Source organism: Parasteatoda tepidariorum, chromosome 10 (assembly GCF_982258835.1).
Source record: "Parasteatoda tepidariorum strain Cologne lab strain chromosome 10, Ptep-v5.0, whole genome shotgun sequence".
Taxonomy (NCBI): domain Eukaryota; kingdom Metazoa; phylum Arthropoda; class Arachnida; order Araneae; family Theridiidae; genus Parasteatoda; species Parasteatoda tepidariorum.
In genome coordinates this window covers 18,338,334-18,351,772 of record NC_141764.1, presented here as the reverse complement: position 1 = coordinate 18,351,772, position 13,439 = coordinate 18,338,334, and the positions used below count along the sequence as shown (strand labels likewise).

Sequence of the window (13,439 nt, the reverse complement as noted above, 5' to 3'; positions counted from 1 at the left end):
TGTTTGATGTTTTATTACTTCAACATTTCAACAGACATTATTTTTTGCAGATAAAAATGTGATTCACAGAATTCCTTGAACTTGTGCAATGTGAGAAGAAAGGAAAAGATAAAAATAAGTTTAATAGATTTGTGAAATATAACTTTGACAAAATATTCTGAAACACATGAGTATAATTTATTGAAGATCATTTATGCTTTCGATGAACCTACCGGATAAATGCTACAGGTATGTACTCCTAAATATTTTCCTTCCTAACTGAGAATAAAAAATTCTGATCAATTTATTTCTATGTCTGAAATAGCACTCTGAAATTTTAATAGTAGATATCTTCCAATTTTTACACTTTTATATTAGTTACTAACTTAAAATACTTCTTTGTTCGCAATATTATTTTCTTAAGGAATTAAAATGTAATTTTGTCATTATCTTAAAAAGATATTTTAATGTGCAATACGGAGTGGCTATCAATGACCTTTTTTTGAATCCTTGTTAGAGTTGAAATAAAAAAGTGCATAAATTTGGGTTTCCAAAACAATATTTAAGCAAGAGAAACAAAAAATGTTAACATCTCGATATTTTGTTTTCGTTTGCAATCAGTAATATTAATCAGGTGAACCGGGTTCGAATCCCAGTGATGGCTGCTTGATACGAATTCCGCACCCGGCTCCCACCGACCATAGTGCTGACGAAGAATATCCTTTTTACTAATATATCCTTATTAATAATATTAAACATGTCCTTATTATATTAAAATATCTCTAGTGGTAGACGGATCATGGGTTAGAGCAGCGTTGTCAGGCTTACTGTAGGTTTTCGTGGTTTTCCTTTCCACGTCAAACAAATGCGGGCTAGTTCCATCAAAAAGTCCTCCTCGAAGACAAATTTCTCCCAATACTTGATCCAGAAGTTCCCTTGTCTTTTGGATTGGATTTCAAATTGCAAGGTTACGGAGTTGTACATTAGTCGTCGCAAACCCAAAATTTGGTCGGCTGTACAACGACGGTTATAAAATCAGTAATATTGCAAAAAAGGAAGGAAAAGAAATTTTCAAATATTGGAATTTTAGCATTTTATCTGGCTTTAGATTGCGTAATCAAATACGCGATGACGACACAAATTTCCTTTCTGAGATTTATGACGTCATCCTAATGTCTAACGATTTCAGAACTGTGGAATTCAAGACTAAAAAGATGTAAACCTGTTTTATTGCCAGATGAAACTTTAAAGTGTTTTTAATAATTACCTTTCAACTTCGGTTTCTCCCGGTAATTTGAACAGGTTTTAATGTTTTTATTCCAATCTTCCTCCGTGTTTCAACATTTATCGATATCGTTTTTGTGTTTTTCTAGCTTAAATATTAATTTGTGAAACCTAATGTGAATACATTTATATCAATGTTCACGACAAAGATTTTAACACTTTTAAAGAAGGTGATTACCGCACGACCTGCATGAAAATGCTCTAGGTAAGCAGTCAAAATTACCAAATATCGATCCTAATATTGTAGATTTTGTGAACGTACGAAAACTTATCTACAAACAACTCTAAAAGGTCTGTGAACTGTATGCTAAAGAAAGTTCACTCATGTTTTAAAAATATATTACATTGTATCAAACATAAGACAATCAATGTAAAATATGTTTCATGTTTTGCATTTACATTCAAAAATGTTTTTTTTTGAAATTCAATTGTAAAAATATTCAATAATACTTTCACGTGTGGAAATAGTAAAAATACTGAATATTCTATAAAAAAAATCTTAGTGTTTGTTGACGACGTTATTTTAAAACAATTTTAAGATTCAATTTTGTGTAATTTAGAGAACATAAAGATATGATTCGAGCAATGTTTTGCGAATGTGGAGATGAAGAGATCATTTAAAAAATGTGTTGAATGTAAACTGTCAAGTCATATAAATGTAATATTAAAAATACCCAAAACATAAAGAAATATGTAAACATGTTAAGCATTTATGTAAGAAAATTAAAAACAAATAAATGGGTAAAAAATTAAATGGGCACTAATGTAATGGGAGTTAAAAATTATTACATACAGATCACTATTGCTATTTAACGTAGTACATTAATGTACAAATTTATGTAAATCGTTATTAAAAATAATTATTTAATGTGCATTACATTTTTAATCTCAATAAGGATTATTGTAAATATAAATATGCAAATAAAATAATGATTGCCAAAAAGTTGTTATTAATATTGATTAAGAAACAAATTGTGTCGAAGTTTTAAATTATAACAATGAAAATATAACTAAAGATTATTATTGGTATAAGGATTAAGATTGTTATTTACCACAATAAATAATGATTAATTACATTTATTTTTAGCATTATAACTCGTTGACAATCTATAATATCGGGTTGTTCGGAAAGTAATTTCGTTTCTCCGACAGAGGATTTAATTGTATTTTTTCGAACCCTACTTCACACTTAAGCCAGATTATCATGATATGTTTCGAGAGCTGATATAGCAAGGCTTGTGTGTGAAAAAGTTCAATCAATTCTACACAGTAGTTTTTGGTTGATGCCCTTTTAAATACGGAGAGCAATAAACAGCATTTTCGTCATATTTTACTTTTTTACTATAGAAAAGGTAAAAATGCTGTTCATGCCAGAAAGAAATTTACCGATGTGTATGAATAAGACGTGTTGACAGTACGCAAGTGCCAGAATTGGTTTGCACAATTTCGATCCGGGAATTTTGATGTCGAAGATGCACCACGTTCTGGAAGGCCAGCTGAAGCTGATAAAGACGCGATAAAGGCATTAGTTGATGCAAATCGGCGAATAACAACACGTGAGATCGGTGAGAGGTTAAATCTATCGAATGTTCATGCTGACCACTTGAAAGGCCTGGGTTTAACCTCGAAGCTCGATGTATGGGTTCCCCATGTTCTCACGGAGAGAAACTTGTGTCGTCGCGTTGACTTCTATGATTCGCTTCTCAAATGTCGCGAAAATGATCCATTTTTGAAGAGTATCATTACTGGGGACGAAAATTGGGTTGTCTATAACAATGTCAAAAGCAAGAGATCATGAAGCAAAAAACATTAACCGGCTCAAAGCATTTGATATCCATCAAAAAAAGGTGATAGTCATCGTCAGGTGTCGTCAGCTGGACAAACTGAATGATGCTCTTCAACAGAAAAGGTATAGTGTTCCACCAATATTATGCGAGACCTCATTCAAGTTTGGTCACTCGCTGAAATCTTTTACAGCTTGAATGGGATACACTGCCACACCCACCGTATTCTCCAGATCTGGCGCCTTCGGAATATTATTTGTTCCGGTCACTAAAAAATTTTTTGGACTGCAAAACCTTTACTTGAAATGGAGAGGTCAAAAATCACCTGAATCAGTTTTTTTTGCCAGCAAAGACCAAAAATTTCATGAGCGTGGTATCATGCTACTACCAGAAAGATGGCAAAAGGTGTTGGACCAGGATGGCCAATAAATAATTTATTAAAATATTTATTCATTATGCGAAAATTGTCTTTCATTTCCCCCCCCCCCCCAAAAAAAAAACGAAATTACTTTCCGAACAACCCAATAATTATAGTTATTGTAATGATCAATATCGTTCTTAATTTTTAATAACAAAACTTTAAAAGCCTAGTAAATTAAATTTACGAATATTGCTAACACATCTCATAACGAGTAAAAAATATGAAACAGTTGGATACATATTTACAATCTATGAAAGGGAATGAATGATTTTTTTGAATTCCACCAGCATTGCTTTAACATTTTACAATAAGTGTATTATTTATTAATAATATAGTCTCAATATTTCGTTTCGAAAATCTTTCATTTAAATTATTAGCTAAATAAAATACTACTCTGCTACTCTTAAAATAGTATTTCCTACTGATAGGGGAATTTTTTTATTTAATTTTGAGAATTCCATCAGCATTTTTTTTAAAACATTTTCAATATATGAATTGCATATCAATAATCTCTTCTCTATATATTGCTTCAATAATCGCTAGTTTAAATAAGTAATTAAATATAATAAAAAGGTCACTTACAATGTAAAAATGAATAAAAAATTTAAATACTAGAAGTAGGGGGTATGAATAATTTTGTGATTTCCATCTGCATTGTTTCAACATTCTGATTACGTATTAATATACTCTTCTTCTATATATTGCTTCAATGATTGTTCGAATAGCAGCAGAAGTACCCCAAGCATGTAGAAAAAGACTTCAAAAAACAACTTCGTTCCGATTTCTTTTCTATCAAATCGAACAAATAGTTAGAAGGGCACATTAATAAAAAAGGGGGTTATCTGACGACACTGAGCACGTTTCAGCAACCAAGGGCAGATTGAGAGGGGTAGAATGAGTGATGTAACCGATTTTTACGCTTCAATGGTTGAGCCTAGTGATCTTGAAAAGCTATAACCTTTTTTTTTATAAATGATATAGCGGTGAAGTGCCGCTACAATCCTGAAGAATTTTCAGGTATTCAAGGCTAGTCATTCGTTCAATGTCTTTTCTATTCCTGTAATTTTTACAGTAAAAAAAAATTACCTGTATTTTTATTTTTTTATATTTTTTTAGCATGAATTTTTTCTATTTATGATTTTGCATTTTTTTGAAATTTCATAAGATGTGGTAAGACTATTTCATGGAAGAATTTTTACATTGAGGTATAAAAATGTCTCGTGTATGAAAAATATTTTATTTAGGAAACAAAATGGTGCATTTAGGCAACATTATGAATGTTTAAATAGCATTCATCAAAATATAAAAATGTCTCATACATGAAAAATATTTTATTTCGGAAACAAAATGGTGCATTTAGGCAACATTATGAGTGTTTAAATTGCATTCATTAAGATATAAAAATGTCTAGTTCATGAAAAATATTTTATTTAAGAAACAAAATGGTGGATTTATGCAACATTATGAATGTTTAAATTGCATTCATTAAGATATAAAAATGTCTCGTTCATGAAAAATATTTTATTTAAGAAACAAAATGGTGCATTTATGCAACATTATGAATGTTTAAATTACATTCATCAAGATATAAAAATGTCTCGTTCATAAAAAATATTTTATTCAAGAAACAAAATGGTGCATTTATGCAACATTATGAGTATTTAAATTGCTTTCATTAAGAAATAAAAATGTCACATGCATGAAAAAAATTTTATTTAAGAAACAAAATGGTGCATTTATGCAATATTATGAAATTGCATTAATCAAGATATAAAAATGTCTAATGCATGAAAAATATTTTATTTAGAAAACGAAATGGTGCATTTATGTAACATTATGAATGTTTAAATTACATTCATTAAGATATAAAAATGTGTCGTTCATGAAAAATATTTTATTTAAGAAGTAAAATGGTGCATATATGAAACGTTAGGAATGTTTGAATTGCATTCATCAAGATATAAAAATGTCTCATAAATGAAAAATATTTTATTTCGGAAACAAAATGGTGCATTTAGGTAACATTATGAATGTTTAAATTCAAGATATAAAAATGTCTCGTTCATGAAAAATATCTTAAGAAACAAAATGTTGCACTTATGCACCATTAGCCAAATTAATTCACAAATTATTTATTTGAACTCTAGGCAATTTTTTTCATTTACAGAACACGCAGCTTTAATTCATCCTAAAATAATATTATTAATCTTATAAAGAATAGTTATAGTTTTTCTAAATGGCGAGTTTTTCAATAAGTTTTTTAAAAAACTAGTGTAGTTTAGAAGTTTTTCAACGGGAAGTATTTATTTCAATTGAATTACTAATATTTTATAAATTTGTTCCAAACCCTTGAAAATAGCGGAAAAATAAAATTTTAGAAAAATATACGTCGTAATGTAGAACTACTTATTGAAATCTTGCGTTTTTGCATCTTTGGCTGAAAATGGGTTAAAACTGTTCTTCAAAAGATTTTCGGCGATGTAAAATAATGCTTTTTAGCATATTATATATTATTTTTATAACTGTTTAAATTCGCTTAACTCATGGCTGATAGATCAAATTATGTGTATCTCTAGTCAATGCAATCTGTGCTGTCTATTCGAAAATTCATCATCAAGATATATTCGAAAATTATATTCGAAAATTTACTCCACACCTTGTTGTTTAGGTTTATAAAAATATGCACCAATTGTGAATTTTTAGTAAGTTTTAATAATTTTTTTTCTAAATGAAAAAAATCTCACCAAATTGGCGATTTCACAACGAAGTAATTTTCTCTTGAACTAAAGACTGTAACAGTCAAATTAATTAGCCGTTAGAAACGTTAACTAAGTATGTTTTTCACCTTAGTTTAAATCAACTGCACAATTTTTCCTCCTTTCCGAGTTGTTTATGGCATTTGAATTTATTTAAACTGTCCGGATTTATACTGTCCGTGGTTGAACTGTAGTTGCGCTGACGTTTAGATATTTTAGTTTTAATTTCAATTGAGTAATTTAATTTAAAGTAACAATAAGCTATATTATTTTGAGCTATAAGTTAAGCGGAAATTCGAAAATTAAATAGAGTTGCTTTGATTCGGTAAAGATAAACGCGTGTTAGTTACAGCCTTTCATTTTAATCTTAATATTTTTTTAAAAACCGTATCTGAACTAATCATAACTACGACTTAATATTATCAACTGTAATATGTGTCTTTAATGAGTAAATACATACATTATAACTTTCAATTGGTAGTTGTAGTCACGGTTTGTTAAAACGGTGGCAATTTTTTGTGTGCGAAATGGTAGAAATGAATTGTTTTTACTTTCAGTTTTTTCCCCAGATTAGTAACAAACCTGATTAGATTATAATTGTTTCTGGATGATTTTTATCCGTAAAGTTTCAAAATTTTGTTCTTTTTAAAATTTTAATATTTTTCATAGTTTTCTTCTTACTCCTTTCTTTAAAAATAAACTTACTTTTTTCTTTAATAAATCAGAAACTATTATTAATCAGAACTGAAGGCTAATTTTTTACTTTAGATGAAAATGTAAATGAATAATTTCCTATGAATAATTCCCTATCCTTACATCTATCTGTAATTATAATGTCTCTTTTTAAAATCAAAATACTAACATAAATGTTTCAAGTAAAATCAATTTTTTTAAATTAAAAATAAAATAAACACTTTTATATTTTAAAGAGGAAATAATTCTAAATTATCGTAAAAACTGTCTCTTACTAATAATTGCCAAGCTCATTAGGGATAAAGAAACTACAGTTCTGTAGTTTTTATCAAATCTGAGGTTTATGGTAATTTAAAAGCACGCGGATAGAATAAAATTCTTCACTTCTTATTAAACTCGAACTTAAATTCTAAAAAAAAGTGTCTGTATTAAAAAAAAAACAACCTTAAATTGAATATAGAACTTATACTAGTCCCATGCAGTTTATACTCATAGGATGAAAATTCAGTTTAAACCCATAGGATTCATTATCATTTAATTCGTCAGTTTTGTTTCAGCTCCCTTTTGATTTAAACTTTTCCGAACACTGCTCGTTTCACGCGCTTAGATAATATTTGGTAAGGTTGTGGTAGGAGGCTTAGGTATACTCCACTGGTTACATGCTATATTCATCGAGGCTCCAAAGCCTACCTCTGCACCAACTACAAAAAAAAAAAAAAAAAAAAAAAAAAAAGCAGCTTTAGAAGGTTTTTAACAGGCACCAGACCAATTTATTTAACCAGTGTAAACACAACTAAGATAAACTACATTCTAATGACATATCAGGAAATAAAATTCTGCCTTCTTTAGGAAAATGAAACTGCAGCATAACCCACAATCAAGGAAATGAGCAAATTACACAGTTCGTGTAACATCTAAACATCTATCTGCCACTTATACTTGTATATTCTTTGTTCCAAACATGCACACTTCCTCAGGAATTTTTATGTGAATTCACTGACTACTGAAAGAAACCAAAAAATTAGCAGTTCATCTGTTAGGTCAGGAAAATCCTCTTTCAGGCGAATGGAATGCTACTCCTTCCTATCAACTTGCTGGATGCTGGATGAGCAATGCGATTCGAGTCTCTGTAGGATTGATCCGTAATGATAATCTGAAGACATTAATATGATATGCGCGGTCGCACACTACAACGCCTCAATTAAATAAAATAAAAATAGATATTCAATGTTTTTATTAAATACTAGCCGCCTAAGGCAGCCAGCTGTCCGCCACGCTATGTTTCTTGGGCCCTAGCACTGCTAGTAGAGACACGAACCTCTTCTAATCTTCTTTGGCGTTTCTCTGATACTTCTTGGGCTCTAGAATTGCTTGTCGAAATTCGGTCATGTTCCATCCTTCTTTGACATTCCACAGACGTTTCTTGAGCCCTTCTTCTTCTTTGAGAATCTCTTAATATCTTTTTCCTTGACAAAATACAAAGTTTTTTGGAAGACGGTTCTGCCATGTCAGTAATCGGGTTTTTAAGAAGTCAACGAATACTTTAGAACAACAATTACTATGAAAGCAAATCATGAAACTTCAATATTAAAATCTAAGTGCTTACCTGCAAACTGACCCTTTCTGAAAATAACTAATTACATTTAATAAAAACTGTTAAAATAAAGAATAGAAAAACCAAAGAGATCCACGGTAAGTGTGATCGTTCCTTCAAAAACAATTAAATTCCTATTTTATATATTATATAGCTACAACGCTTAAGAAAAAAAAACTAAAATGCTAAATACATGAAAAGAACACGAAAACGAATTAATTTTTTATGGTATCAATTTCTATTTCTATATCGCTACAAAAATTATCGTCTTCGCTTTAGAAAAAAAATAGAGGGTGGAAAGAAGAAGAAAAACTTATTATAACAATTATGAACAGCGACAAATATATCAAAGCGAAGCGTTCTATTTACGTATCGAATATGTTGCCACATTTTTAATACAAAAGTTAAACTTTTCTCCACTTTGATAAATGTAGACTAATGCGAACCTTACAATTAAATTATTAATTCCTTCGTATATTAATGATTTAAGTTGTCGAAAATTAATTTTTCAATTGTAAGGTTCGCATTAGCATGCATTTATAAGAGTGGAGATTTATAAGAGCGACTCAAAATCTTGCCATATTTCTCTAAATGTTTTTTTTTTTAAATTGTAAATTGGGTACTTGCACTTCAAGAAGATCACAATACCCACACATATAACCTATGACATCAGCTCCAGCTGATTGTTTATAAACAAAATTGTGTGTTAAAGTTGAGCTAAGTTTCTCCACATAAGTCAGAAAGTAACGTGAAGTTGATTATATACAGCCCAGTATCGCACATCGAATTTGTTGAAATATAATTCTTTCTCGTTTACATCTTTTACTTATTTGTTTATATATTTTATTGTGGCCATGATATATTTCTGTTTTGTGTATCTGGCAACTGCGATGCATAATTAGTTTATGTTCCACGTGGCTTCGTGCCTGTCTTTGTGTTAAGTAAGAAATATGCAATGAAAGAATTTACATCTTCAGGAAAAAATCTTTATGCAAGAATATAGAATGTGTCACTTAAGAGAGTTGGTATTTGATTGGCTTACTAGAAACGTAAACAAATGCCACGTTTCAACAACCAATAAGGATCGATATACCCACGCTACGTCACGAATTTTATTGAAGGGCAATGGTCTTATGCTTTACAGAGGTATTCTTGTGCTTTACAGAGGTATTCTTGTGCTTTACAGAGGTACGATTCATTTCCATTTATGGTGTTTATGGACATCGGAACTGCTTAAAAACACTAAACTTTCTAACAAGGGAAAATAAACTTAAGGCTTAATCGATAAATTCATGGTTGGAGTTTCAAATGTCTATTCAAAAAGAAGAAAAATACTAATGAGAAAAACTGAAGTTGTCCACATCATTGATTTAAACCACTTCTTAACGCTTCAGTAGCCAAATGTGTCCTTGAGATCCATTAGCTCCGAAGTTTTACAAGAATTCATTTAGCATAACAATTGTTTGTTTTCGGAACGTGTACTTAATTATTGTCGTTTTACCTATTCTTTGAGAAGTAAACAATGACTTTTCAACAGTTGGAAACGTATTGTTTACTTTAAATGTCAACAAATTAAGATTAATCAAATCGGTTTTTTGAGTAAAGACGCTACTCTTATAACGTTTTAGGATTCATTAATAAGTATTTATTTTTTAGATAAATTTAACACAACAAATTTAGATAAATTTTCCAACTGTACTAGCTGTAAGTAAAAAAGTAATTCCTTGATTAAATCTTACTTCATTGTACCATTCAATTTATATACAATTTTGTCCCATACCCCCCCCCACACGCCCATTTGCAGTTCGTACCTTTTATGTAACCAGTAATCTTAAAGTTAGAGGTAAGAAAAATTTTAGTTACAGGAAGTTAATAAATTTATTTTAGCCATCGGGATTTTATAAATTACTAGGTGTCTCTACTCTGATTTTTATACCTCACTGATTTTTCTTTTAAGTAAAAAAATTTCTTAAAAAAAAAAAAAAAAGATTTGGTTCCTAAAATAGATTATTATTATTTCATGTACAATCGTATTGTTAATCGTAACGAAATGAATAATTATCGGGATTTGAAAAATAATTAACTATACTTAAAAATAAAATATGAACTTAGGAATACAGAATGTGTGGCATAATTAGAAGTCAGTGTCCGCGTTAAGCATTCACCACCTCGCCAAATGCGATAAAATCGTAAATTTAACGAATAAAATTGTATTTTGGCTAAAGTATTGGCGAATGATTTTTTATGGTGCAAAAAATATATTTATAAAGAATGGGTTAAGATTTGCACTGTCGAAAATTGGTGAATACTTTTGATATTGGACTAAATTTGAAATCCTTAGCGCGGGCCCTGAATAATTGAGATGCAATTTTACTCCTTAACCTTATATTATCATTATAACAGTTCAATCACGGTTTTTAATGCTCCTAAATAATTTGTTTTTTTTAATAAACAATGTGTATGTTAAGATTTATATTTAGATACATTTAATCTCTCTTACCTTCTTTTTTTTTTATTACTTTCAATATAAACACAAGCGTCGGCTTATAAAATAAAAATTCAAAGAGATGAAAATAAAAGTTCTTATAAGAATGGGTAAATAGAACGGGCTATCAATTAAAACAAAAAAGTAAGAAAATTCAGCAAAAAAAGCACTTAAAATTACAGTAACTTTCAATAGAGTTTCGAAAAAAAAAAATATGTTCAAATCACAAATAAAAATGCTGTTTTCTGTACTTCAAACAGAACAGCTTCGCATATTTCTTACAACAAGAGTCACAGTCAATTATTCTGTAGTTAATTATAATTTGTTAAATTTGTTTTTAATCCGTGCTACTTCCTACATGTTTTTGATCCTATTCATTATTTCAAGCTTTTAAGTCTTATCGTTTTTGTGCCGCAATAATAATTTAATTTAATAATTGAAATATCTTTTAAATGAATTGAAAATTTGAGAGTCTCGCATTGATTTCATAAATAAAAATGGTTCTCCCTGCTAGCCAAATCTGTTGCTGCAATTTTGCGAGCTGCAGAGTGGTCTGCATGTTTACTACGTGTTTAACAGGTAATAATTTTCAAATTAATCATCCAACATTACGTTTATTTTTATACCTTCCTGCAAACTTTTCTTCTGAACACCAAAAACAGTTGCCTACGATTTTTCTTTTTAGATGGAGAGAGATTAAAGTTGAAGATTAAAAATGAACGACTCTAACGACAGTGTCTTTTCTTTTGTGCACATCGAATGAAGTATTTAGATGCAATGTGACTCTACATATGTTTTCTACCCCAATCGAATTTTCTCTGTTAATTTGCAAAACTGCTAACTCAGTTTCGTAAAAAAATGCGACTTACGATCTCTCTGTAATAATCGATTTTATTATAAAAGCTTAATTGCTTGAAGACCTCGATTGTTCAGTGGTTAAAAGCACTGACTTGTTATTGTGTGGGACCAGGGTTCGATCTTTAGTGGCGGTTTGAAGCTCACCAGCTGATGTAGCCAACAGTTACGATGGGTACCAGTTTGTCAGGGAAATAAAGGTGGTTTATACACAATGTTATAGCCATGGTGTTGGCCATGAAACCCTGGAGCTTTAACTCTACGACCCCTTAACTGACGACGGGATGTGGCTGAAATGACTTGGTTAACTTATTGACTTAAAGCTTGAAAGCTTACAACTGATCTTGCATCTTGTAGAATACAATTTGTTTCAACCAAAGAAATAAATTTTAAGTGCCACGTTTAAGTGAGTAGAAGATTGCTTGTTTAATTTTCTTAATATATTAAATACTTCATATTTATATGAAGTATTAAGGTTATTTGGTGTTATAAATACTTCATATCTATAACACCGAAACAGATTATTTAACAAAACTCCTAACTATAACTATTGCCAAATTGAACAGACAATAGACCACCTCGTATTTGACTGCGCCTACTTCCAGACACTCCGTGGAGATCAATTTGATGGTAAAAGCCAACATCAGTGTTACGCAGAGTTGACCTGCAGGAATAAAATCAAAACAATCATCAAGACCACGCTTGAAGAGGTACTGGCAAATATAATCACCTAGCATTAGAACCTGCCTGCTCCAGACACTTTATCATTTATCTTGCCCACTTAGGTTTTACCAATTTCTCATTTTATTCGGGTGTCTCACTGTTTTTATCACGTTTTATCATCTTTCAACCTGCTGAATTTTAATTGTCTACTCAGATTTTATTTAGATGTTGTGATTGTTTTAACTCTAGTTTTATACTTTTTAGGCTGTTTTAATTTTGAATTTTAATCATTTTTCTTGTTCTTAGCATTAATTTATTGTTTGATTTTAATTGTTTTATTTTGACCTTTCGGCTTTTCTTATTCTTAAATAATTCTCTAGTTGACTTTAACCATTTTAAATTTTACAAGCCCTTTTGATTTTAACTTCTTCTGATTTTACAAGCCCTTTTGGCTTTTGATATTACAATTTACTTGACTTTATTGTTCTCTTAGATTTATCTATCTCAACACCTTTTAACTCTTTTTTTTTTCTCATCTTTAAAATCATCTATTAAACTTGGTTGTCTTATACTGGTGTTTTATCCCCTTGCATGATTTTACTTTTCTATGGTTTATTTGAAATGGTTTTAGTTTCACTGTTGCGCCAACCCAGTTTTAGTGGTTGTTTATTGTGATATTAATGAATCATTGCGTAACTTATTTGCTTGTATCATTGCCTATTGTTGTAGTTTGTTTGTATCATTGCTAATTATGTTGTGAAACTTAATCTTTCTTGAATTGTGGATTATGCCGTATGCCCTATTAAGGGAAGGTCGGTAATTTAAATTCATACTTCATATTTATATAAGTTACCATTGTAATTGTTTTTAACAATAGTTTATTTTAAAAACCGACATAAAGTTTTACTTCAGTTCAAACTACTGT

General features: G+C 30.0%; 1 protein-coding gene across 1 annotated transcript in view; it reads left to right on the top strand.

Annotated features, from left to right (window-relative positions):
* The window catches only part of LOC107446398 (protein tyrosine phosphatase domain-containing protein 1-like), a 100,923-nt gene that overhangs the window by 26,032 nt on the left and 61,452 nt on the right, over positions 1-13,439 (top strand). Inside the window, exon 2 of the mRNA XM_071184465.2 lies at positions 51-228. The gene's annotated coding sequence lies outside the window, so the exon portion shown is untranslated. The remainder of the gene's footprint in view (positions 1-50; positions 229-13,439) is intronic.